The sequence below is a fragment of the Triturus cristatus genome, chromosome 7 (assembly GCF_964204655.1).
Source record: "Triturus cristatus chromosome 7, aTriCri1.1, whole genome shotgun sequence".
Classification (NCBI taxonomy): Eukaryota; Metazoa; Chordata; class Amphibia; order Caudata; family Salamandridae; genus Triturus; species Triturus cristatus.
The window spans coordinates 1,287,530,826-1,287,549,121 of NC_140590.1; the positions used below are offsets into that span (position 1 = coordinate 1,287,530,826).

The 18,296-nt window shown below is 48.1% G+C and overlaps 1 protein-coding gene across 1 annotated transcript in view; it reads right to left on the reverse strand.

Moving 5' to 3' along the window:
• Positions 1–18,296, reverse strand: part of LOC146811901 (sulfotransferase 1 family member D1-like) — a 515,287-nt gene that overhangs the window by 395,701 nt on the left and 101,290 nt on the right. The window contains exon 2 of the mRNA XM_085618863.1: positions 2,712–2,837. The gene's annotated coding sequence lies outside the window, so the exon portion shown is untranslated. The remainder of the gene's footprint in view (positions 1–2,711; positions 2,838–18,296) is intronic.

The window sequence follows — 18,296 nt, forward strand, 5'->3', positions numbered from 1 at the left end:
ATCTTGGGGTCTCGTCGTGTCCGGGGTAAGCTTTTCTACCTGGTGGACTGGAAGGGGTACGGTCCGGATGAGCGGTCTTGGGAGCCCTTGTCCCATGTGCGCCATGCTCCCATTCTGGTACGTGCTTTTCATCTGAGTCACCCTGTGAGCCCTCGCCCTGCCTCCCCTTTCTGAAGTCCAGGAGTGTTGGGGGAGGGCCTGTTTTGGGTGGGGGTACTGTCGGGTTTCACGGAGCTTGCCGTTCCCCGCCATCCCGCTAAAGCACACACAAATCTGCCGGGATACTCACTTCCGGGTGGAGGCTGAGCCCCGGTCTAGTCCTTGACAGCTGACGACGGGTCACAGAAGCACTTCCGGGGGAAACGCTTAAACACCGCGTTTCCCGCCGGCTCCATGCTTCGAATCCTTTCCGGATTCCCCTGAAGACGCGTAGGTGTTTCCTGAGCCCAGACGCTACCGAAGTCAGCTGTTGGTTTGTTTCACCCGCACTGGAGCGCTATTCTTTTGGTTCTTTTGGTGTCCGCACTGGAGCGCTATTCTTTTGATTCTTTTGGTGTCCGCGCTGGAGCGCTATTATCTTGGTTCTTTTGGTGTCCGCACAGGAGCGCCATCCGGGGCAGTTGTGTTCTGCCTACAGTAACCCTTACCTCGCCAGCGCTCTGGAAGGGGTGAAGGGTTTTCATGCACAAGGAGTGCTTTACTTTGGTTGGTGTACAGTTGTGTTGTTTCCCCTTCGCGCAGGAGCGCTGTTCCTTAACGTTTAACAATTGTTTGACACATCGCACAGGAATGCCTCACCTGGATTATCCTTCCTTGGAGCTGCACTGATGTCTGAGTACCGTGGTCTTCAGAAGCACTGGTGAGTCCCCGGCAGGAGAACGTTTTGTGTGTGTTTTAAGGGTTGTTGAAAAGACGAGAGAGTTCTTTACCAATCAGGTTCTTTTCTGTTTTCCAGTTGGCCCCGGGATATCCTGCAAGCTCCACCTCACTCACCAAGCCTCTACTTCCTTTTCTGGCTCCTATCCCTGCGTCCATCTCATCCCTGTTGGGTCCGATTTCCACAAGGGTCAGGTGGGTACAGGGGCGGGTGCTCTTGTCGTCTCTGCGGAATCGCTTCACAAGCAGAAGTAAGTCTTGTGGGGCATCTGACAAGATCAACCTGTAGCTGATCTATGTTTAGAAGAGAGAAGGGACGTTTTCTTATGGTACACTTATTCACTTTAATTTGTTTCATTATTGTTGTGGCTGTCACTATTCTGTATCTCATTTTATTATGGCTCATTCTACTGAGATATTTCAGCTTACCTGCTGCATTGTTGTCTCTCTTAAACTGAGTTTTATTCTGCTCACATACTGGATTGATTAGTATCCTAAAAAAAATCTATTCAATCGTATTTGCCGATTCCTGATCTTTATTGTGGAGTCACATTGGCTTCACAAGTCAGAAATGTATCGCTGATGTCCTCTCCCTTACAGCGCTTCAAGTCAACCTACAAAGGTCCATACGACCAACGGGGAAAAATCTTTAACAATTTTACTAAAAGACTGCATTGTAAGTACATGTGCACTGTCAGTATAATTCAGCAGCAATTGTATGAGGAAGAGGGTATGCAGGAACTTCAGTAGTGCAGAACATCTGCTCTGCAGTTACACAAATAGCCACACTGTTAACTGCTCTATGGGTAGAGTTGGTAGGACCACCTCCAAGTAGGTACCAGTAATAGAGATGAAGGTATGGAAGACTGAAACTTATTATGTTTATGTGAATATCTGGGCAGTCGTGAAATTTCTTTGCCACCAGATAAAAAAAAAAAGAGCAGCGAATTTCTTAAAAATATCTTTTTTGAATCAAAAATATTACTGTCCTGAAGCGATAAAAGAATATGGGTAATAATTGTTTTTAAATACTTTGGATATCATTTATACATCTTACAATAGCAAGTGGAAGATTATACTATTTCAAAAATTTATCTTTCACCTCACAGAAAAGTGGTGTGAATATCAGGGCCAAGAATGGACTTCTCTAGGTGCCGCAGAGAAGTGATCATATTAAGGGTGATACCACAGAGGTTAATACTCAGAACCATTTTTTTCCCTTCATGGAGTAACGGCACGTTTACAGAAATCGTTAAAAAGAGCTCTTCATGTCTCTAAAAAGACACATGCAAAATCAGTAAAATATATGCACATGAATGATTCAGTACAGATGTGCATTCAGTGTCAGAACATGTGAGTAGGTTTAATTACCAAATGTCTGAAAAATTGATTTTATAGAAAGGTGGGATCAAATATTAAAGAAGTGTAAAGATTTGTTTATTAAATAGAGAGCAGAATTCTTCAGGGAACAAGTTCTGAATTTATCGAAATAAGTGTTCAGGAGTCATCAAAAAACATGCATAAATTGTTTAGCGAAAGAGAGAAATTCTTGATAAAAATGGAGCAGGACCAATTAAAATCTGTTTGAATATTCCAACATTAACAGTACGCAGAATCAAACAGAAAATGTGTAGTTTTGATTAAGGATATGGGCACACGTTATTTATAAATAAATGCACAGAATTTATCAAAAAATGTGTTCAGGTTTTCATAACCACCATAGTAGTGGACCTAAGCCTTCAAAGATACTCAGCCCCAGCCACAAGTTACATGAGAAGTTAATGCTGTATTTTCAGATATTGATTGTGAAGGGGAGGGGGTTGTTATGAGCTTACCTGAAGAAAAGTTTGGGGCTGCAAACTCCAGGAATGGGACTCTAATATTAATGGGATTGCGCTTGGTTTTCTCCACATCACCATTGTTAAGAATGCAGTCCACTATTTCACTGATCCAGGTGGTACCTGAGAAGAAGCCAAACAAAGATGGAACAAAGGGTAAAAAATGTTCAAGCATTCACTCCTATCTTTTCTATGCAAAGAGATTCACACAAGTAAACCCAGGATTTACTGGTAAATGTGGGAGGGACTGGACATTGGGGAATACTTTCTCCTAAATGGGAAGGTAATACAGATTAAGAAGGGGTTTAGGGAGTGGTAAGCAAGAGTTTGGAAGAGGCAGGCTAGCAAAAACCCTCACCCAAAAAACAATATGACCATTGCTATTCACAAACTACACTTCTAATGTGACTACAGCCAAAAGGTCCCAAAAACAGTAGTAAATGTACTCCAGCCCAGCCTTGGAGTAAACCAATTAAAAACATGACCATTCACATGTCCTACACAGTCTCCCAGAGTAAACAACAGACGCAGTGGCCTAATACCACACTAAAAGGAAGTACTATTTAATAAATTCATCATTTTGATTTCTAAATTAAATAAATACATTCACTGTTTTAGTGTTAACAAAATTAGATTAAACATGAAATATTTTCGAATTTTAGAAATTAAGATAGTTTATAAAACTTATAAGAAACTCAAACTTCATAAAATGTGTAAATTATTGTAGAAACATGCAAAAACACAAATTTAAATTAAATGTACTAAACATTAATTAAATATTAAAGGCTATTGATGTAGATTTTTCTATTTTGTTATAAACAAATTATTTAAAAAATTAATGCATTTGATTTATTTACTTTGATTTGATGTGTTATTGTGCTATAACGTTTTATTATTTCGAGGTTAATTTTTATTTTAAATCAATTTACATTTGTATTTTACATTACAATGTGTATTGTTTTAAATATGTCAAATGTTATTATTTTCCCTAGTCTTTACCACCTACAAGTCACAACTTTACAGTCTCAAATTCAGTTTTAGATTTCGCCACCTCCTTAACTAAGGAGGCGGATAAAATGTAAGTCTACACTTAGGTGTAAATCTATGCACACCAAGTGTGAATAGCAAAAAAGTGTAGACCTAGGTGTAGTGGTAAATCTACATATGAGTAAATCTACACATGCATATTTACCTTGGTGAATCAGAGAAAACGGATCTGAGCTTACTGGATCAGCTTGTTGTACGAGTTACTTACCTTCGGTAACGATGTATCTGGTAGAGACGATTCTAGCCGCAGATTCCTTCACGTAGAATTATCCCCAGGTGTGAGACTGGACCCGGAAAACTTTTTGCCCAGCATCCCTGCGCGCCGGGGGGACGGCATCACGCGACTCCGCCCAGGCGACATCCACGTACGTGACGTCAGCGAGGTCACATAAGTCACACCCAGGCGCCCTTACGTCAGTTTTCTTCAGAGAACTTTTCCGCGCCACAACGCGGAGCCAGGAGACAAAACTGTGAGAGTATAGAAACAGTGTGGGAAAGAACAGAAAAAGGAATGGTGAGGTACAACACCATAAAGAGCAGAGCCCGGCACTGCAGTACCCAAAGGCCGGGAAAGAATAAAGAACAGGGCAGCAACCCTGCAAGTACAGAGACAGTTTCACCCCGGAGACAAAGGACATATGTAAAAATGTCACGATAACATGTAACAGGTCTACAACGTCAACCAAAGACAAGGAAGGGGAAGCAGTCGGGGACACACACAGGGAACGACAAAACTCCAAGACATCCCCCTCACCGAGTGCGACAACCTCCATCATGAACAAGGCAGAGGCACAGCCAAAAGACCCCCAACCTCAAGGATTGCAAAGAGCCAGAAGGACCAACAAACCTATCCTCCCATGTGACAACGGGGAGGAAAAAGGGACAGCCCGACAGAAAGAGAGAGAAAGAATGTACTCATAGAAGACACAGCCACCCACAGGGAAGCGAGTGCAAAAGACCAAATCACAAGCCCTCGCAGAACGGGGAGGAAGGGTGGGCCGTAAAGGAATCTGCGGCTAGAATCGTCTCTACCAGATACATTGTTACCGAAGGTAAGTAACTCGTACATCTGATAGAGACTACTAGCCGCAGATTCCTTCACATAGAATAGATACCCTAGCCATACCCAAGGGGAAGGAGGGTCTGCAAGAGGACCACACTCACCTGGGCAGAACAGAGGACCGCACGGGGGCCGAGTCCAAAAACAGGACGAGGAGCCCCGTCCCCCAGGCAAAGGGAAATGAAGAGAAGAAGAAGAAGATAGCCTGTTCTCACTCAGCAGAGGAAACAAGGCAAGGCGCAAAGAGGCCAAACACCCCATGCTCACGTGAGGCAACAAAACCTCCGCCCAAGGCCAAGGCAAGGAAAGGAGCACCGAAGGAGAAGAGCAACCTAGAGACTCCAAGGAGAAGAGGCAGAGCAAGGGCAATCCCAGACAGGATGGCGCCGAAGGAGAAGAGCAACCTAGAGACTCCAAGGAGAAGAGGCAGAGCAAAGGCAAGCCGAGACAGGATGGTGCCGGCAGCAAGAAGCAGGCGGAAGCCGAAAAGGGGAACTCAAGTTCACCCAGGAAGAATCATCCAATGCCCCGCAAGGACAAACAGCGCCCGCAAGAGGGTCCAGAAGGCAGGGACCATCCCCCCCACAGGGAGAAGAGGTCGAACCAAGTGCAAGGCCTACTGGAAGCAGCCGAGAAGGCAGGATGACAGTCCCACTAAAGCCCCAAGAAGGCACAACGGTGCAGAAAGAACAAGAGGGCGGCACTGGCAAGCTCCGCCTGTCACCAGGGACACCACAGAATGAACACTTCAAAGCAAAAAGCGAAGAAGAAGGTTGCATCCGCCAGCTACCATAACGCCACGAAGAGCAGAAGCCCGCAGGCGACCACAACTCCCCAGCACATACCAGGGCTATATAACAGCCAACCCTGCCCCACATGGGGCATGTCATATCCCAAGACATGGGAACCTCTTAGGAAGAAACTTCCGCAGCAGAGGACAACAAAAAAGACCTACGGCAAAAAAAAACACAGGAGGCCTATCAAGCAGCCAGAGAGGAAACACAGAAGGCCCAATCTCAGGCCCAGCATGGTGTGAAAAGCCCAAGGAAAAAACACACAGTCAAAAAGGGCTGGCCAGCAGCCAACAGAACCACAAACTCAGCCAGACAACCGGGGAGACCCGCCCCAATGGAAGAACAGCTCCAAGAACCAGAGCAACATGCAGGTCACTGAGGAGGAGAAGAAGGAGGGGGAGGAGGAGGAGGAGGAGGAGCAGGACAAAGCCCCGCCAAGAACCTCTGGATGGCTGAGTCCGCAGGGGCATGGAACAAAAGAGCACCATCGAAGAGAAGATCCACCAGCCGTTCCCGAACATTCTACGAGAACACACTGTTCCGAAGCCAGGCATGGTGACGAAGGGCTACCGAAGAAGCCAAGGCACGACCCAGCACCTCCGAGATGTCCAGAGCAGAGCAAAGGATAAACGCCACCAGCTCCCGACCATCCAAGACATGATGTCTCAAATCCACACAGGCACCCTCTTGAGAAGCTGTAGACATAAGGAACTCTGCTGAGTCCCACAAGCAAGAAGTGGCCCAAGCCAAAACACACAGTGTGTTAAGGCCAAGGGCCCGCAGAGCCGCGCTGGTCGAGACAAACATATTGGGCCCCCAGGAGTCCAGCCAGCAGGCCTCCCGTGATGGGTGAGACAACAGCAGCAGCAAAGTCGGAAAGGCAGACTGCAAAAGAGGGCCTCTGGTCGAAGGGTGAAGAGAAAGGAACACCGGATCACGCTGTGCCGGATGGTGGCGGTGCAGAAGGTGCTGGGGCACCGGGTCCCCCGTGGTGGAACGGCCCCAAGTCCCCAAGAGAGAAGAGTGGAGTGAACCCTCGAAGGGAAGCAACAGTTCCCTACCACCAGAGCCCTGATGAAGAACCTCCAGAAGATGATCTGCGGGAAAATGGGTAGCTGGATCACCCATGCGCAGAATTCCCACAGCCCTGGAAACAGCACGGGCGAAGGCCGCACCCGCCTCCATAGGGCCCTGCGGAGGGGAAAGCAGTTCCTCGTTAGGTGACGGCTGCAAGCTAAGGCGGCCATCCTCCAAGCCAACCGGAGGAAGGAAGGGCCAAGGCCGAAAAGAAGGAAGAGGTACTGAAGAGTGGGGGATTTGCGGCTCCTCCGGCGAAGACCACAGTCGTAGAGACAGCGAGGAGCCGCCTTTAGACGACGTCGGGGAAAAAGCCACGACATGGCGGCCCGTTTCCGGCGAGGATGACACCAGCAACCGCTGAACCGCTGGAGAAGAGGAAGCGTCCGAAGACGAGTCAACGACCCGACGTCGGCCCGGCACCGAAGAGTCCGCAACCTAAGGCAGGACACCGCCGCCGACCGGCGCCGGAGGAGACGCCAGGGCGACCTCCGACACAGCACACGGCGCAGGAGACCGGAGCAGGACCGGAGCCGGGGTGGCGAAGGGACGGCGTCAGAACGGCGTCGACCTGACCTCTGACGAGGCAGCCACCTGCGTGGAGGGGCTAGAAGGGCCCGGGGAAGGACGAGGAGACCCCCGCCAGCCGCGACTCGTGACAGGGCTAGACGGGCCCTCAACCGACCCCTGCAGCACCGCCAGGCCCAGCAGCTGCCGGCGCTGTAGCGGCATCACCTCGGCCTCGGACAAGGTCACGGCTGGTCCCGGGGACCAAGAGGGGCTCGGGTGAGAAGGACCCTCCGCCGACACCTGCGGCACCGCCAGGGCCAGCAGCCACCTGCACCGTGGCGGCATCACCTCGGCCTCGGACAAGGCCGCTGCCTGTCCTGAGGACCGAGAGGGGCTCGGGGGTGCAACCTGAGCCCCGGCGACCTCCCACGACACCACAGGGACTCCCGCTGGAGTTTGCGGCGAAGTAGAGGCGCTGTGGTCCAAAGGAGGGACCCCGAAGGGCCGCACCCCAACGGCACCACATCCTCCGAGCCTGGATCTGAACCAGTGGGCGCCGGGGCCGAAGCCGCCGGCAATGCGGTGGAGGGCCCCGTACACTGCAAGGGATCCGCTGATGTTCCAGGAGGGGAAGGAGGAGGAGGAGAAGCCAGCAAGGCCTGCAAAGCCGCCGCATATGTCTCCATCTGGGCTCTGGCCGCCCCCACACCGGACAACCTGTGGGGCCGCACCACCTGCGGAGAGCCCACGCCCCCGACAGGCCGGAACCGGACCCTCGGGGACAGACTGTGACACTTACCAAGAGGTGAGCGGCGCACCTGCGACCTGGGAGAAGATCGAAGTCGGCAAGGGAAGCCACGGGTCCGAGAACCCTCCTCCGGGGCCAGGCGAGATGACGACGCCGACCTGGACACACGAACCGAAAGAAGTTTCATCCGGCGCTCATGCCGGGACTTCGGGTTCATCTGCTGGCACGCCTCACAATCAGTGGAGTCGTGGTGCTCCCCCATACACCACGTACAGATGGGGTGAGGATCCGTCGCCGACATGAGGCGGCCACACGACGAACAAGTTTTAAAGCCCGAAGGCATTTGCACACTGTTCCCACACAAGCAGCAATAGCAGAAGGGAAAGGCCTAAACAGGCCCAGAGCACAAACCAGATCCGCGTTGCATGCGGAAAAGGAAAAAACTGACGTAGGCGCGCCAGGGTGGGACTTATGTGACCTCGCTGACGTCACGTACGCGGACGACGCCTGGGCGGAGTCACGTGATGCCGTCCCCTGGCGCACAGGGATGCTGGGCAAAAAGTTTTGCGGGTCCAGTCTCACGCCTGGGGATAATTCTACGTGAAGAAATCTGCGGCTAGTAGTCTCTATCAGATTTGTAGATAGATGATTATCTCTGTAAACTACTGGCAATATCAAGATTCTCTTGTGAGTGCTTTAAGTGCCAGAAAGACATCTGTCACAACTTATTATTTAATCGGTTAGACACCTTAGGCAACCCACAGATATCAAAATCAATTTCTAAGTGTGAGGAATGCAGATCTCCATAGTGAAGCATTAGCACTCTAAACTTAGAAGAGTATAACTAAAGTAGGGCTGTATACTGTGGCTGAGCTGTGATGCACAGGAATTCATAAGTGAATTGGTTTCCCTTCTACCAGGGGTAGAGAGATCCCAGTGAAGTATTGGAGTAGATGCAGTTGAATAGGTGGCTCCTCACCCTGACATTGGAGGAGTTGTGGGAGTAGGTGCAAATGAGCAATTGGCTCATTTCTCTGGATTAGAGAGACCTCACATGCATCTTGAAATAGGTAATAATTATAAGAAGTTATTGATATTCTGTAGGGGTGTGTAAGTGTTCCGCTCCCATTAGCATAATAGGACAAGAAGTATGCAGGTAGGAAACAATGTGAGGTGTGTCTATTGACAGGGTCAACCACTGTAACTCATTCTATTTTAAGATTCACTACCAGCCAACTGAAACACTTGCAGTTGTCAGGTAATCATTTTCTGGACTTGTTAAAGTCTACAGAGCAAACACAGAAAGGACTGAAAGTACAATCCATTGCCTTCATCTGAAAATGAAGGGATCATGGCAAAATTCAGCTATCTCATATGAGAGGGTCCTAGATACAGAACATTTTCATGCAATGTTTGTATGCCATAGAATAATTATGTGATCACTTGGTGTACCTCCAGGTACAAGATGGAGTTGGTGGACACTCAAAGGTTACTCTTTTTTCTAGACAAGCCTGGTGAAGGTCTATGTTTCTGAGGCCAAATGGTAATGTTGTGATTCACCCTCCAGGTTTCACATCTGAGAATCTTAATGTTTGATGAGTTAAGTTTGAGGTGATTGCATAGCTTCCAATGGCCCACGGCTTTCAGGTTCTGACCTTGGGTGCAGGGATGTTTTTCTGGAAGAGTATCAAACTTTTAGGTGAATTGAGAATTGTTGGCAGAGTTGTAACAGGAATGGCTGAGGGATCTGATGTGTTCCTGAAAAGGACTGGGGTATATGTAGAAGAGAAGAGGAATGATGATGGTCACTTGTAGAAACCTAGCAAATGAAGTACATCTTACCAAAGATAATGGAATCCGTGTTGGACCTTTCAACAATGTATGGTGAATTGCAATCCCAGATAATACCTGAAGTTCCATTCTTGCTTAATCTCTATGTTACGAAAGGATAGTGTACTATGTCAAAGGTAGAACAGTAGTCCAGTGGGAGGTAGGGTGGCAACTTTGTTTTGTCAAAAGTGTCCTTGATATTATCCTAGATGCCAAACAAAGTGAAGTCTGCAAATCTGACAAGGCACTCACAATGCTTTAAGTGGTTCCATCCCCTAAAAGAAGAGGATACTAGGCAACTACTCATTCGTGCAAGGGTGGCTTTCCTCTTTATCCCTGTCTAGCTAATTTGTAACATATCTACACTCTAATATAACTTCAGCAGCATCTGATCTCTGTGGTATTTATTGTGTGTCTGCTTAAGTCCCTCTTAGCTGGAAAGAGGCATGGTGGTTCTGCTCCTGAAAAAACTACATCTGATCCATCTGTGTTGATTATGTATTGGCTGATCCATGTTGAAGCTTATTAAAACTGATGATAGGCAGCAGCTAAGTCAATTTTGAAATAAAAACTTGCCCAAGCAACTGTGGTCAACATTTCTGTGCTGTTTGGGAGAGGGCGAAGATCTACCTAGATCACCTTGTTGAGACTGTGAAGGTCTACACATACTTTGAGATCTCCACAATAAAAAGGGCAAACCAAATTTATGATTTAATTGGTTCGATAATCCCTCTGTCACACAATGATGACAGAGGGATTCTTTTTCTAAATCTTCCCTGACACTAAAAAGATCTCCCCTCAATTTGTGCTTGATGGGATTGGCACCATCCTTTATTTTGCTTTTATGTCTAAAACCTTTCATTTTCACAAATTCTCCTGAAAAAAACCCACTAGGAAACATGTTCAACATCTCTTCTACATATTTGGTGTTTCTTATAACTAGAACCTTTTCCTTTGCACCTGGGAGCAAGATCATGCCAAACAACCCTTTATGGAACCATATCAGAATGTTTAGTCACTTGACTGCAACATATATAATGCACTGAATGTGGCTACCTTTAAAGTCTATCTTGAAACCTTCATAGGAAACCAGAGCTCGATCTGCTGGCAACAACTGTCTGTTCCTCAAATTCACCAAGAACAGTTCTTTGGTGATCATGGTTACACGTGGACCAGAATCCATCAGTAAATGAAAATATTCTCTCAAATTAAAATATCCAAATAAGGATCAAAACATTCAGAAGGATCCCCTGGTTTAACACTTCCATCACCAAACACCAACACTATGTCCTGCATGTCACCAATCAGAGATCTTCTCAGTCACTCTCTCTGTTACCCATAACTCACCCATAACACACCCTAATTTTGTTCCATTGTGTTTCATGCTTTTACACACTTTTGCAAAATGGGCTATTTTGCTAAATATTCTACATGTTGCCTTCTTGGCTGGACAAGCTATACCCCTTGGGTGTGACTCGGATTGCCACACCTAAAACATATATTTGTTTGTTTATAAAAATGATTTGCTTGCCTTTCCCTCCTTCCTTTGTTATTGTCTGTTGTTAACCGTACTGGACTTACTGAATCAACTACTTTAACATCTAGTTCATTTGCCGATTTCTTCAATGTTTCAATACTCTTGGCTATCCTAATAGTCTCCTCTAAAGTTGGGTTACCAAGCGACAACAATTTCTGTCAAATGCCTTTATCTATACAGTGATTAATGAAGCAGTCATGTACCAGTTGATCACTGAAATTTTTAAAGTCTCATTCTGCTACCAATTTCCTTAATGCAGTGATGTAAGAATCTACACCTTCCACAGCTTCTGAATCCTTTTGAAAAATGTATGTCGTAATACAGCCAAACTCAACTGAATATCAAATCTGTTTGAAAATGTCTTTTTTTTCTTTCGCAATTCTGAAAATGAGAAATCAGAGCAAAACAATATAAAAAGGGAGGGGATGGGAAACATAAGTCATAAAATGGCAGCGCCATTTGATTTTATGGTGAGGCTCGGGTCGCTGATCGCTGGCGGAGGATGAGCTGAGGTCTGCGAGATGTGCCGCGCTCTGGATCTAGCTGTTGCCACCTGGGGTAGGGACACCCGGTTGCGTGCACCTTTACAGGGCCTGACTGGAAGCGCCGGCCTCTTGTGGGGCGTCTCTACTGAGGATTGAAGCCGGCGGCTTGAGAGGCGGAGCGGGGCCTGTAGCCTGTGTGCCCAACCTCTCACCTGGCAGCGTAGCCGCGGAGTCTGGGGATTCGGCATCTTGGAGGCCTGATTGTGTGGCCAGAGCAGCTTTACCCATAAGTACAGACCCAGCTGTCTGCTGTGCGTGCGGGGTCAGCTACGAGCGGGTTTTGGAGCAGGCGGCTCAGGCTCAATCACAGCGACCCGGGCCTGTATTGCTGCGCTGGGAACTGTGTGCTGGGAGCCCCTAATACTGCGAGAGCTACAGGGGACACAGATTGAAGTGTTGCCGGTGATAGGATTATTTACTGCTCGAGTCTGCTGGCTGCTACGGTCGAGCGTGTGGGGTTACGGTAGAGGCCTGGATTGACCCTGCACGACGGTGCGACAGGGACTTCTCTGCCCTGTATTGTTACCTCAGGCCTGTGGACTGGGTCTGAGTGGTGGCCTGGCCACTCCATACTCGCACTTCCTGCTCGCCCCCCCCTGTGCTGTGGCTGAGGCGAAGTGGAGCCTGCGCTGCCCCAAGCCTTAGAGGGGGCTCCTTCGTATGTGTGGCAGGTACGCGTGGGGCACCATACTGGTCACCGCTGACAGGTGCGGGGACGATTCCATTTCCAGCCCTAAAAACTACGCTTGAAGTCACTGGAGGCTGCTTCAGAGGGTCGTGGGTGATCCCGGAGGGAGCCCACATGTGCAGTGACACATGATGGGCCGGACCGACGGAAAACAGACGAAGCTTCACTTCTCGGTGCGGAAGCAGGTCCCTGATGTAATGTAATGTAATGTAAAGTTCACTTGTACAGCACATCTGACACCCCAAGGGTATCCTGGCGCTTAGATTACCAGTCAGCGGATATCAGAACTGGGATAGGTGAAAGTCTAGTCTCTAGGGAACAGTCTGGTTTTCAGTTCCTTCCTGAAGCGTGACAAGGTGTTCAGTTGTCTAAGCTCCGGAGGTAGTGCATTCCAAAGTCTGGAAGCTGTAAAAGTGAAAGATCTGCCCCCCATTCGAGCTTTATTAACATGGGGAACACAGACCAGATTTGCAGAAGAAGAGCGCAGGGATCTAACAGGAGAGTACCATACAAACTTCCTTTGTAGTACTTTAGGCCCAATGTTGTGTAATGCCCTGTAGACAACACAAAGTGCCTTAAATTGAATTCTTTGCACAACGGGCAGCCAATGCAAGTCCTTTAGGGCCAAAGAGGCAGAGGCTCTATATGATCGATTTAATGCCAACTTAGCTGCCATAATCTGTACTCTTTGTAATTTCTTTGTCAAAGAGGCTGGGGCAACCAAAAGGAGTGCATTACATTAATCTATTCTGCTTAGAAAACTGTTCCATACCACTTGAGGTCTAACCAAAGCGGGTAGAAACGGGAGTATCTTCCGAAGAGCACAAAGCAGAGATAGACAAATATTCACTATTTTATTCACCTGAGAATCAAGTTGTAAGTTGCTATCCAGCAACACTCCTAAATTACGCACTGTATTAGCGGGCACTAAGGAATTACTAGCTGAATCTGGCCAGAAATCTGCTGGGAGAGGACGCAGAATTTTACCTGCGGTACAGCACAGGACTTCAGTTTTTTCCCCATTAAATTGTAGAGAATTCTCTTTCAGCCATTCTGCCTTTCTGTGCAAACAATTGTGGAATTTTTCCAGAGACACTGCATTGTTGCCTTCAACAGTGAAGACAAGCTGAGTATCATCCGCATAGTTAATGACATCAATGCCGAATGATTTTATTAAAATAATGAGAGGGCGAAGATTTAGATTAAACAAAATTGGGCTGATGGCCGAGCCCTGTGGGACCCCCTGTTTAACATCTCTGTTCTGGGAGATGAATGGCGACATAGTCACTGCCTGCTGCCTATTAGAAAGATAAGACTGCATAGCTCGCAAGAGAACGATGCCAGCTCACAAGAGAACGATGACCAGCCTCCCCCGCGCAAGAGCCAGAGGAAGATTTTAAAGCTGTACTCCACACAATCTGCTAGAGTTTAACTTCCATCGAATCAAAGATGGATTCAATGAACTTGCGTATGGACTTTCTTGCGCAGAAGTTGGAAAAACATGACGACCGACTATCTGAAGCTGAGCAGCGTATCTCCATTCTTGAGGACACCTCTGCTGCCACTAATGTGAAGCTTCCAGGCATGGAGAAACTCCTCCAAGTCATAGCGGCCAAAAATAAAGACTTGGAGGCGCGCCCATGTCAGAACAACCTGCACATAGTGGGTGTGTCCGAGTCTGCAGACACTGGTTGCATGGAGGACTTTGTGGAACGTCTGCTCCTGGGTCTCTTTGGGGCTGCAGCCTTCTCCAAGGTACTGATCATCGAGTGGGCTCACAGATTGCTGATGGCGAGACCGCCGCCTGGCGTGTCACCGCGACCCATCCTGGCACGTATCCTGAATTACAAAGACCGGGCCACTGCGCTCAGGCTCGCCTGGGAGAAACAGGATCTGTCCTTTGAAGGGATGAAGATTGCGCTCTACCCGGATTTCACTATGGCGGTACAAGATGCGAGGAAGAAGTTTATCCCAGTGAAGAAGAAGCTTCAGCAGGCGGGCATCCTCTATGCCATGCTTTACCTGGTGTGGCTGCGCGTTCAGCATCGGGGGAAGACGCACATGTTCTCTGGCCCACAACACATCGAAGACTTCCTGAAAGCGCGCCCGAGGAGGTCGCCCATGCCACAGGCTGATGCGCCCGGCTCTGGACGAAGTACCCCAGATCCTGAGGAACAGTAAAGCTGGACCTGGACAGCCCGACGGTGCCAAAGAGAACTGGTAAGACTGTTCCCTTTATTATGCCGCAGAGGGAGACACGCCTTGCACTATCCCAAAAACCACTGACACTCTTGATGTATTGCCAGCGCCTTATAACGAGGGAATTGACTTTGGCGCGACTTATAAGACAATGATCTGCGGGCTCCCTTGCATGTGCGAGGTGCGCTGACGGCCTCTCTGGCATGTACCCCCAGTGGAAGCACCCCTTCAGAATGTTATGCAAGTTGAAAGTACTGTTGTATTTGGCTACTTTAGCATCATTATGGCAGGCACTAATAATGTATGTACTTTTGATGTTTCATTGTCTCCTTGTGACCGGTATGGCGATGTGGGGGGATATTTTTGCAGTATACTATGCTACCTGCGCAAGTTCGCTATGTGAGGTGCTGCTGAGGTTGACGTTAGCATGGTGTATGCAGAGCTTAGCAATATCGGCCCCTGACATGCCTAATCCTATTCTAATTACAGACATTAGGCCTAGGAGATATGCTTTTATGGACTGCTGTCCACAATGTCTATGCTGTTGGTCTGTTGGGGTGGGAGGGAAATTATCCCCTGCAGGTTTGGGTTGCAGGTGTGGGACGGGGTGGGAAGTTGCCCAATGCAAGAGATTAGTTGTTTCAATTTAGACGTATCACTTTTTAGGTCTCACCTGTCGTAAGACTGCGCAGACATGCGCAGTCCCGCTGGCGAGATTTAATGTTTTAGGTTAGATTTCTCTAGTGGGCTTTAAGCCCCGCCCCTCCTTTCCATTGGCTGGCGTCACCGTTTATGCTAAACGGTGGCCAGCCATTGGAAAGGAGCATCTCGCGACGTACACTTTTCTCTTTTAGAGCCGTCCCAGTTGGACTGGCTGCCCCGACTTACTGCTGGCGTAAAATGTTTTTTATCTTTATGGGGCCAAACACATGGCCCCATAAAGATAAGAAACCAGTCATGCGAGGCAGTCCAACTGGGACGCTCTAAAAGAGAGTTGTTGTTGGCGTTGCTGCGCGCGGCGGTGGAGGGCTCTCTCTCTGCAGCTCGCCTGTTGCGCCCTCCCTGCCCGTCATCACAATTATGAACATTAATGTAACTGGTACTAACTCTTGTAACACGCTTCAGTTTCTTCAGATCTAGTTCACACTGTATAATAAACAAACAAAGTAGAAGTCCTCCTTACCCTGTACTCCTCGGTACTTTCCTCCACGGGCACCACGGTGTGCGCCCCGTGTTCCCAGGACTCTCTGCACACCAGGCAGGGGGCCCGCTGGTCCTCTTGGCAGTAGAGCCGCAGCGGTTCGTGGTGCTTGGAGCAGCGGTCAGCCTGCGCTTGCGCCAGCTGCACCACGAGCTCGGACATGTTAGCGAGATGTCGGTTAGGTCGCAGTTTTTTCCAGCGGGACACCCAGCGGCACTGCGGGCACGGGAAGTTAGTTGCACTGCAGGCCCCACCAGGTCTGGTTTATGCAGGACCGGCAGAAGCTGTGGCCGCACTCCACCGACACCGGGTCCCGAAAGGGGTCCAGGCAGACTGGGCAAGAAGCCTCCTCCTGCAGGCTGTGCAAGGGGTCCGGGGTGGCGGCGGAAGCCATAGCAAACAGAGCTCCTCCACTGTCAGCTCAAAAGAAACTGTGAGCCAGGCACGGTTGGCTCAGCTCTACAGCCACCTGAGTGTAATCAAGAACACGAGCGAGAACTTCAGATGCAGCACGCAGACCGCCCACTAATCCATAACCAACGTGGTGGCCATCTTGGAATTCCTAAGGTCAATGTTTGTAGGAAAGAGATCCAAAGAACACCTCCGCTATGAGCTTGCTACCTTTGTAGTACAGAAAAGATAGAGAATAATCTACAGCATGTAAATAAGAACCGATTCAGTTAAAATGTGCATCTTGAATATTGTTACATACATGTCTGAAGTAATTACTATGAGAAAAGTATTACAATGAGAAACCACTAGTAGAATTGAGAAAACATTTAAGTATTCGATCAGTAAAACAAAAATCACCACAAAATGAAGCCGCCGTATTATGGTTGCTTAAAGGACGCACAATGTAATGGCGACTTTGATTGGTTACCGAAGGTTCAGGTTTAGCAGTCCTTACTGGATTTGTTGTAAAACAAGACCTCTTGTGAACAATACGAACAAGCATTGGAAAAGCCGATCATTCTCACCATTGAGAACTATAGGCATTAACAGTGCCTTTCGGTGCCTACCAAACATGCCAATAGACCCGATTCAGACGGGAGACTCCCAACTTTGAAGTAAAAAAAATAGCTTTATTTTGCCTTCAGTGGGCTAAACTTGCCTCTGCTTCAATACATACTTAAATCTTTCATTATGACTCTTGAGCCTTATGAGGCTCTGTAGAGGACACTCACTACCTCCGCATTACTTTTATTTCCATGTTCACATGGAAAGATCTTCTAGCAGGATTCACTTGGGGGAGAGGATGTGGTCCGTCGGCTAGACTGCCGACTTTGGTGCTGGAAACCAGGGCTCGAGCCTCGGGGTTGCGTCCACAATCTGTGATTCTGGGCAAATCACTAAATCACCCCGGGCCTGAATATGTAATGTAAATACGGTGCTCATGTACATCGCTCAAATACCTTCGGGTCGAGTTTGCGCTATATAAAAGATGCAAAAATGCAAACTTTCAGCACACCCATGGAGTGATTTTCAGGTTTGCTGTAAGATCAGGCCACAGGAAAAGACCATTGGCTGAAATGTTGACTGTCTATAAAGCCTCAACGTGACCTGCGGGCAGAAATACTGACATGATTAGCCATTGTTTCGTATATACAGCTTGAATAAACAAGCATTGGCATAGCCAATAGGTCTCGCCTTCGGGACATTTAAAGTGTTTACCCATGCAACAGTTTCATAACTAAATACTTATAAGGTCCCAAAAGCGAGACCTATTGGCTATGCCAAGCGGCCATGAAAATGAAAGCAATCGCGCTAGAGTGCGGCGCGCGCGCCCGCGCACATGCACTGTAGCTCTAGGCTGGCCTGGTAGCACTTTTTGGAGCCCTGTCAATAAGTCTCGCCAGACCAGCGCATGCGCTGGGTCAGACGAGACCTAAAAACCTTTAGAATGTGTCTGGTACAGATGTCACATTCATTCTGAGTATCTGGAGCATCATATAAAACTGCCCCACCTCCTCCTGTAGAGAGCAGCATTGAGCAATCTAGCTGCAAATCTAACAAGCATTGAAAATGCAATAGGCCTCGCCTTTTATTAAGTTAAAGCCATTTGCTTTGCTATATAATACCATTAGCAAAGCAAATGGCTTCAACTTAATAAAAGGCAAGGCCTATTGCATTTTTAATGCTTGTTATTGTGTGGTTTGTGACTCCATTCACTGTAGATTGTACTGGTATAAGTGGATTTGTACATGTCTCGATCCCAAATACTGTGCATTCTATGGCTAATGCAACACCACCTTGTAAACCCACTATCAACTGTCTGACGTGGAATGTCCGAGGACTTCGGGGCCCTCGTAAGCGTAGGCAGATTCTCCATTACCTTGATAGACATGT